The sequence below is a fragment of the Oratosquilla oratoria genome, chromosome 14 (genome assembly GCF_046742065.1).
Source record: "Oratosquilla oratoria isolate Oo_2021 chromosome 14, ASM4674206v1, whole genome shotgun sequence".
Lineage (NCBI taxonomy): Eukaryota > Metazoa > Arthropoda > Malacostraca > Stomatopoda > Squillidae > Oratosquilla > Oratosquilla oratoria.
The window spans coordinates 33,365,699-33,375,698 of NC_134790.1; the positions used below are offsets into that span (position 1 = coordinate 33,365,699).

The 10,000-nt window shown below is 38.9% G+C and overlaps 3 non-coding genes across 3 annotated transcripts; 2 read left to right on the forward strand and 1 right to left on the reverse strand.

The window, feature by feature from the left end:
- The first annotated feature begins 2,407 nt into the window (after positions 1-2,407).
- On the forward strand, positions 2,408-2,479 carry TRNAP-UGG (transfer RNA proline (anticodon UGG)). Its single transcript has one exon. It is a non-coding gene; the product is annotated as a tRNA-Pro (tRNA).
- A 2,584-nt stretch (positions 2,480-5,063) lies between these two features.
- TRNAP-UGG (transfer RNA proline (anticodon UGG)) lies at positions 5,064-5,135 on the forward strand. Its single transcript has one exon. It is a non-coding gene; the product is annotated as a tRNA-Pro (tRNA).
- A 3,282-nt stretch (positions 5,136-8,417) lies between these two features.
- TRNAP-AGG (transfer RNA proline (anticodon AGG)) lies at positions 8,418-8,489 on the reverse strand. The gene has a single exon. It is a non-coding gene; the product is annotated as a tRNA-Pro (tRNA).
- Positions 8,490-10,000: the final 1,511 nt, after the last annotated feature.

The window sequence follows — 10,000 nt, forward strand, 5'->3', positions numbered from 1 at the left end:
GAGGAGAGAGAGAGAGAGAGAGAGAGAGAGAGAGAGAGAGAGAGAGAGAGAGAGAGAGAGAGAGAGAGAGAGAGAGAAAGAGAGAGAGAGAGAGAGATACCTACTGCTATAGTATTTAGCCTTTTCCTACAAATCATGGTCGGATATGAATTTCTAGTTTAGTCTGTTCATTTCAGAGAAACAGACTAACACTATATATATATATATATACATACGTATATATACATGTATATATATACATATATATATACATATATATATATATATATATTTATATTAGTAAAGGGGGGAGCAGATTCTCAGTAATACACGTGGAGTTAAAAACGACAGCATTGTTGTAGTTGTTCAGTTTTTTCTTCGTATTCTCGATTTTCCTGATAAGAGATTTTCCATTAAATGGGTGAATTGAAACTAGGTCTCTATATTCTTCCATTTGTTCTTATTTGACATCGACGTTTCGTCTTAAACAAGACATTATCAAGATATAACTGAAATAACAAAAATTACATGGTAACAGTAAAGGTACTAGACAATATCAAGATATAACTGAAATAAAAAAAATTACATGGTAACAGTAAAGGTACTAGACAATATCAAGATACAACTGAAATAACAAAAAATTACATGGTAACAGTAATAATAAAGGTGACAAATTTGTACAAATAAATACGAAGACTCACATACAGGTATTTAATGAGAGGAAGAAGGGTGTGACAATCCAGAGATGACAGAAGTATATATACCTAAGATCAGGTCAGACGAAGGGGGGGTGGAGGGACAGACAATAAGGACCTCAGAGGTCAAGGGTAAGGGGGTTGGGGGTTGGGGGGAGGGTTAGGCGGGTGCGGTCACCGAGGGTGGGGGAGGAGGTGGAGGTGAAGGGAGAGAGAGAGAAGGGGTAGAGGGAGAGGGGGGATTTTTATTTCTAAATAATGGGATAGAAGAGATTACATTGCATTGAATGTTAATAACCGGAGTTTTGTCCTTAATGTGGAAGGCTTCGAGTAGTTGTAGTCTCCTAGGGTCATTGCTCGATCCAATAATTTTGGTGTTGTTGATCAAATCATCTCTCCTGAGTGCAGCGTTATGGGAACTCCTATGGTGTTCTTTGATTGCTCCCTCTTGTAGGTGGAAAGTTAGGCGACGGCTGACTTTACATCTAGTAAAACCAATGAAGGAATGGGGGAGGAAATTACAATTTCCTGTAGAACATTGATATTGGTATACTACATTTGTTTTAGATGTGAAGTCCGATCGCTTTGACAAATTGTTTGTCATGATCAGGGAGGAAGTTTTTGGATTTTTATAATAGATGAGAACTCTGATTTTGTTGTTCTCATTTGTAGGAAGGCAATTTTTATGAATGATGTCTCTGATGACTTTTTCATCTTTCTTATAATTACTACTCGTAGTGAAGGTGTTTCTGTAGTAAATGTTAACGAAGTTATGCTTTTGTGGTTCTTTGATTGCGAAATGGGATTCTAGTATTTTGGAGGTAACAGAATCAAAGTCAGTGTTAGAATACCCATTATTTGTGAGCATCTGTCTCAGGTGTTGAAGTTTACTATGTAAAGCTTGCCATGAGGAACATACTGATATGACTCTTTTTATATATGCTCTAATGACACCTTTTTTGTAGTTGTCTGTGCACTTGCTCTTGCCATTCATGCACTTATCCAAGTTGGTGGGTTTTCTATATACACTAGTAATGAAGTTGTCGGGAGTAGAATCGACCAGCACATCCAGGAAGGGGAGTAGACCATTGCTGTTCATTTCAGTGGAAAAAGTGAAGCCTGAAATTTCCTGAAGTCGGCACCGTATATTTTCTAACAAATCAACAGCAGGGGTGCTGACAAAGATGTCATCTACATATCTACAGTATATATATATCAAGTTTAGAGTTGCTCACCTCATTCAGGAAAGAAAAACTCGGGATCTAAAGTCATCCAAACAAGCTAGAAATACAAGAGATAAAAGGATACACATGTCAGAGATCTCTCATTTTCAAATGATTGATCTGGCGACTGTTGAGTTACATTGTCTCCTCCATTGTGCTGAATTAGTTATAGGATCAGCGTATCTTGGCGTATAAGACTATGTGAGGCAAATGCGAAGGTAGCATGTTGTGATAAGAGCGCAGGAAAGGAACACAGGGAAGGCCAATTGTGTGGGTGTGAGTGAGTACTCGGAAAGAACCGGAGGGAGAATGGAGAAGGCCAAATTAAGGACAGAATTCAAATATCTAAAAGTATTGCAAACTCTCATATGACCTACACTTATGAAGCCATTGCACTGTATTCAGATTGAGAAGATAGAGATTCTCTTTCCTAGCCATTTATAACCCTTAAGACTCTTACATTATAAAAGTTACATATTGTACCTATCTTTACACCAAACTTATCACCTTGGCCTGATGGTCTAGGGGTATGATTCTCGCTTTGGGTGCGAGAGGTCCCGGGTTCAAATCCCGGTCAGGCCCAGTGTTTTCTGGAAAAAATTCTGTAAGCACCAGGAGACTTTAATGTGCTCATAATGAACCAGTGATAAAAAAGAACACTTAATACTTATTCGAAATGAAGAAACAGCTTACCCCTATCCGTACTTTGGGTCATAAAAATTCACAGTGAACATCCTCACTCAATAAGAGTGAAACAGGACACTGAGTAATTGAGAAGATAATCATTTTCATATCAGATAAAACTGACCTCCACAAACCTGTACACAGCGCGCTCGTGCACCAGCGCACACATTAATTAATATCTACAGGCATGCAATATTTTTCTACTCTGCGTGTAGTGGAAATGTTATTTATCCCTATGTATGTATGTATGTATGTATGTATGTATGTATGTATGTATGTATGTATGTATGTATGTATGTATGTATGTATGTATGTATGTATGTGTATGTATGGAAAATAAAATGAAAGGTGACCGAACGTTTTCGTCTAATGAAGACGTTTTCAAAGGTACAGAGTATGGTAGCAGTGACATTATATATATACAAAAGAAGCACACTAGGGGGGAATGAGGACTAGTCCATTGTGACCTCACTCTCTCCGCACTGCCGGACATTTGACCTGGCTACTGTCAACAATTTTAAATAAAATTGTTAACAGTCGCCGGGTCAAACGTCTGGAAGTGCGGAGAGAGTGAGGTCACAATAGACCTGTCCTAATTCCCCCCTAGTGTGCTTCCTTTGTATATATAATGTCCCTACTACCTTACTCTGTACCTTTGAAAATGTTTTGAATAGACGAAAACGTTCGGTCACCTTTCATTTTATTTTCCAAGTGATTTTATTGCACATTTTGTGAATCACATGTTTTTGTGATTTATTCGCATATATATATATATATATATACTGTATATATATATATATATATATATATATATATATATATATATATATACTGTATATATATATGTATATATACACATATCATATATATACATATATATATACATATATATATGTATACATATATATATATATATATATGTATATATATATATATATATATATATGTATACATATATATACCAAAGCCTTCTTCCGCCTTATAAGGTAGGCAGCCAAGTCAAGATACGCACCCACTCCCATCCACCACCCTTGTTTCCCCCTTAGCTCTTTGTGGATGAAGTGTTATCCCTGTCTCCTGCCAACTGCCCGGCACATCCAGTACAGGACCGCTTTACTTACCCATCAAACCCCCACCCCCCACCCGTCCCCTCATATGGAAAATAGAAAAGTCGGGTAGAAAGCCTTCGGGCTGCGTCAAAATTTTATCCATACACAACCATCCTCCGATCACTCCTATCCCTTGCCCTCTCCCTTCCTTGCTCAACAGGCAATCTCCTCTTACTCACAGCTCCTTTCACCGCACCATACATCTCATCCTTAGTCGTCCCCTCAAGTTCACTCCATCCACCTCTGCTTTCTACAACTTTTTTTGGTATTTTTTCTTCACTCATGCATTCCATGTGTCCAAACCATTCCAATACTCTTTCATATGCCCTATCTGCCAACTAACTTTCCACCCCCTGCTCTCCCATTTACCTCCTCATTTCTCAACCTTGTAGCTCCTACCATACTTCTCAGATACTTAATTTCAAACATATTCAATAAAATACTACAAGCTAGAAATACAAGAGATAAAATGATACATATGACAGAGATCTCTCATTTTTAAAGGGTGCTCGGACAAAAGGTCCCCGGACAAAAGGTCCCGAAATCTGCACCCCTAGGACAAAATGTCCCCAACGGCCTAGGTGGGTGGTCAAAATGTCCCCATTTTTTTTTTTCTAAAAATTTGTCAGATGTGTTTTACTTTATTCCTTTATATGTTTTTTGGTGAATATTTGGCTAAATACAATTGACATTTCTGAAACGTTTGCTTACACAATTGGCTCATAGATTTATGGGTTGGGTCGAGTATAAGATATTTAATAAAATATCAAATATTATTGTACTTTGTGTTTATATATAGATTCTCCTGAATTTAAGGGTTGTTATAAAACCACAATTAACTATGTCCCAAAATGTATAAACAGTTGATAAAAATCAATATTTGTTGAAAAAAATGGGGACCTTTTGTCCTAAATATCGGGGACATTTTGTCCTAGGGGTGCAGATTTCGGGACCTTTTGTCCGGGGACGTTTTGTCCTACATTCTTTTCAAAGAAGTGATCCGGCGGCTGTTGAGGTACATTGTATCCTCCAGTGTGATGAATTTGTTATAGGGCCAGCGTATCTTGGTGTATAAGAGTATGTGAGGCAAATGCGAAGATAGCATGCTGTGATAAGAGCGAAGGAAAGGAACACAGGGAAGACCAATTGTGTGGGTTTGAGTGAGTACTCGGAGAGAACCGGAGGGAGAATGGAGAAGGCCAAATTAAGGACAGAATTCAAATAGCTAAAAGTATTGCAAACTCTCGTATGACCTACACTGTATTCAGATTAAGAAGATAGAGATTCTCTTTTCTAGCCATTTATAACCCTTAAGACTCTTACATTATAAAATTTATATATTGTACCTATCTCTACACCGTAATTGTAACCTTGGCCTGATGGTCTAGGGGTATGATTCTCGCTTTGGGTGCGAGAGGTCCCGGGTTCAAATCCCGGTCAGGCCCAGTGTTTTCTGGGAAAATTCTGTAAGCACCAGGAGACTTTAATGTGCTCATAATGAACCAGTGATAAAATAAGAACACTTGATACTCATTCGAAATGAAGAAACAACTTATCCATATCCGTACTTTGGGTCATAAAAATTTACAGTGAATGTCCTCACTCAATATGAGTGAAAAAGTGTAACCATTACTAACCATCACCTACCACGCACGTGATCCACATGCTTGCAATATAGCGAGACTTCCCTCTTGCTTACCTTGCTTTCCCAGAACAACCACATACACCTAACGCAGCAGAAATCAGACAAAACAAGGATATCGCCACGAACATGCCAAATGCCACCAGACTAACCCATTAAACCCCTTTTATTATAACTGCCCTATTATATTACCCATAAGCTAACATATATATAATATACCTAACAACACCCACCAACTATACGACTAACCCTCACATATAAAACTGACCCCAATGTATAGAATAGCGAGACTAACGTCTTTACTTACAACAACCCACTAACCCCCTATATTAACCTACGACACCTATGTCACGAACGCCAGAGCTGGGTAGGTCAAGAGCCTATCGGCCAGAGCTGGGTAGGTCAAGAGCCTACCGGCCAGAGCTGGGCAGGTCAAGAGCCTACCAGCCAGAGAGCTGAGCAGGTCAAGCCTGCCAGCCAGGTGTGCCCTCGGTCAAGGCCTGGCTGGCACTTACTGTATTTGCCCACAGAACCCATTTGTAGTTTGTTAACCAGATTCCTTTATTGTTGATAAATAGAAGAAAACTCCCGGTCTGGAGTTTATCTCGACGGATTAAGTCCATCTTATGTAACCACAACCATTATCGGTTACAACAGGACACGGGGAATTTTAAGTAATTGAGAAGATAATCATTTTCATATCAGATAAAACTAATTTCTTATTTGTTATATACTTTATCTAAGAACCTCCGCCAACTTGTACACAGCGAGCGCGTGCACCAGCGCACACACTAATTAATACCTACAGGCATGCAATATTTTTGTATTCTGCGTGTAGTGGAAAAGTTATTCATCCCTATCTATCTATGTCTATCTATATACCAAAGGCTTCTTCCCCCTTATAAGGTAGGCAGCCAAGTCAAAAACACACACCCACTCCCACCACCACCCTTGTTTCTCTCTTATCTTAGCTCCTTGTGAATGAAGGGTTATTCCTGCCTCCTGCCCACTGCCCGGCACATCCAGTACAGGGCCGCTTTACTTACGCATCAAACCCCCCTCACCCGTTCCCTTATGTGGAAAATAGAGAAGTCGGGTAGAAACCCTTTGAGCTACGTCGAAATATCATCCATACACAACCATCCTCCGATCACCCCTATCCCTTGCCTTCTCTCTTCATTGCTCAACAGGCAATCCCCTCTGGCTCAAAGTTCTTTTCACTACACCATCCATCTCATCCTCAGTCGTCCCCTCAAGTTCACTCCATCCACCTCTGCTTTCTACAACTTTTTTTGCTATTTTTCTTCACTCATGCTCTCCATGTGTCCAAACCATTCTACCAGCTTCCTCTCCACCCCTGCTCTCCTCTTTACCTCCTCATTTTTCACTCTATCCAACCTTGTAGATCCTACCATACTTCTCAGATACTTAATTTCAAACACATTCAAAATTGTTTCTGCTTCTCTTAAATTCCAAATCTCCGACCCACATAGTGTTGTGGGCACAATGACCCTTTCATATAATATTCTCTTTGCATCCATTCCCAGATCCCTATTATTCATCTCTACCTAAATAAAATTGAAGTAACAATGCAGAGCCGGGAAAACGAGGTAGAACGCAGATCTACGCGACTGAGAAAACATTATATGAAATTGCACCGTGTCCATAACACTCTAACCACACTTGAGCTGTTAATTTTTTATTTTTCATTTACTTGCCTGAGAATGGAGTACGTATCCTAAATGTACATATAGATAATATTTTTATCCATTTCGTACAAGTATGATATTTTTATAGGTATAATTTGAGCACCATGAATAAATGTAGTTGAATTTAGGGCAATTTCAGAAACTCAATGGGCCCGACCGGAATTTGACCCCGGGACCTCTCGCGCTCTAATCGAGAAACCTAGACCATCATGCCATGCTTAATGAGAAATCGTGAAAAGGGGTATTAAATATGATTTCTATATAGTTAGAGACCGCAGAATTATAAACGACTAGAAAAGAGGGTCAGGGGTCATAAAAATCAAATTAAAAACGTCCAGGAAAATTCAGCAATATTCCTCCATACTGCTGAATTAAATCACCGAATGGACTGAGAAAAGGCTGATTTAATTTGCAAGTCACACTCTGACTACAAAATAAAATTTGTTGAAGGCTGCCTGATACCTAATTTTGATAGATCAAAAGGACAATGGTCCCCCGGCGCCATTATTAGTTTGGCCGTCAACAATATCAAATGTCAAATTGTCCGTTCAGACCTGAATTTACCACCTGTCCCTCAAACTTTTGACCCGAGGTCAATTTGACCTTGGTGTCATCAAGACTTTGGCTCAAACGGACCACGCACTAGTACTCATACTTCCCCATGTCATTTTAATGTATCTCCTCTTAGTATATTTAAGTTAACCCAGCCTCTTTAAAACCACGCTGAAGAGGATCACATTTAGTGATCGCAATATGCGTATCTTCAAATACCCTTCTTTTCTACGATAGTGGGATATTCAGTCTATATATATACATATATATATATATGTATATATGTATATATATATAGATTTATATATATACATACACACACACACACACACACACACATATATATATATATATATATATATATATATATATATATGTATGTATATATATATGTATATATATATATATGTATATATATCAGTATATAATGAGAGCTATGCTACCGGGAGTCGGAACCTAGGCTGTGCATCTTTTACCAAAGGGCTGTAATACTACCATTGCACTGTGACTCTCCAAAATAAAAGGCTCAGGGAAGTTAAGGCCACGTATCTTGCCGTGGGGGTTGATGTCAGGAAATACATGGGACAAAGACCAAAACATTCCTTTTGTACTTTCTACATATCGCGATGGTAGTGTCTTATCCATGTAGCAAAAGTCATAAAACTTAGGGTTCGATTCCTCGTGGCAGAGCTGGATGCGGATATTGTGTCGATTTTTATGAACTTGCTTGCATACTGTACAATGTTCTTTTCGTATTTTTAGTCTATTTTGAACACCATGAATAAATCTAGTTGCATATCGAGCAATTCCTTACTGAAAACACTGGGCCTGACCGGGATTTGAACCCGGGACCTCTCGCACCCTAAGCGAGAATCATACCCCTAGACCATCAGGCCAAGGCTTCTTATTGAAAGTAAAAAAAAGTAGAAATGTATAATTTCTATATGGTTAAAGACTAGAGAACTATAAACAGCTAGAAAAGAGAATCTTTGCCCACTTAATCCTCGACAGAGTGTAGTGAGTACACGATTGTACATGACATGGAAGTCAGCAGTATCCTAAAAGTTCACTTATTGCTTCTGTTCTTCATTTGGCCTCCTCTGTTCTTTATCCGCTTTTCTCTCGGTACTCACTTCAAGCCTCCCGTTCAAATCACTACCCGGCGACCCACACACATTCCCCTGTATTTCGATCTGCGATCTTATCAGCGTACGCTACCTATGAATTTTGTCCAGGTGTTTACAAAGTGTCCAGATACGCTGGTCCTGTATCTAATTTACTCTACCAGACCAAAAATGTACCCCCATAACCGACAGTTAACTGCTTTCAAATGCCTCTATTATAAGTACATTACAGTCTTGGATATCTAATCTATGCAAAACAAGAAGTCGTTTTAATTGGTTATCAACGATTATGATTTAATGTTATTCAAAAGAACAGAAGTTTGCATAAGATGGAAGTCTTCAGAGTGGGTCGAGTCATTGCAAACGTGAGACACGTACTCCATATTCGGGCGAGTAAATCCCACCTACTGAGTCAGTAGCAGGATTTCAATGAACACATTTTGATCGCAGCACTGGACGCTCAATTCCATAGAAGCTGTTTATCGATAGAATGTAAGGGAGTAAACGGCACATGGGATTTAATAGTATTCTAATAGTTCGTCTCAGGTTCGTACAATTCAGTTGGCCTCCTCCATTTTTTAATCTACTTTTCTTCGGGCACTCACTCAGACCCTCTGGTGCACATCTCTACAGAGCGACTCCCACATTTACTTCCTTCTACATTTCATTTCTTCAGCTTTATCACTGTACACTCGCTTCCTGTTTTTTTTTATGTAGTCACATTGCTAAGATGTGATGGTGTTATATCCAACTCACTATACCAGACCCTACAATGTGCCTCCAAAGATATCAGTTCACTTCTTAGAAAAATGGAAACGCTTTGTGTCTTCTATCTTTCGTAAATCAGCAAACTGCACAAACTAGAAATACAAATTTCATATGACAAACGTCTTTCATTTTCAAAAATAAAGTGAACTGGCTCCTGGATTACTTGTAGGATTATCTTGACACTATGAGACCACTTGAAGAAATATCGAAGTGACCGTACGCTGATAAGATGCCAGGAATGAAATACAGTGGAAGGCAAAGGTGAGGTAGCGCCCGGTAGAGATCTAAACTAGAGTCTTGGAGTGTGTGTTCTGAGAAAAACGGATTATAAATGTAAGTCAAATGAAGACCAAAGTCCACAATTCAACAGATAAGAAAAATACTGCTAATTCCCATGTGACGTTCACTCGTGCACTCTGTCCAAACTCATTAGGGAGAGATTCTCTTTTCTTGCCGTTTATAATTCTGCAGTCTCCAAGTCTGGAAAAATTACATTTTTTACTTGTTTTCAATAC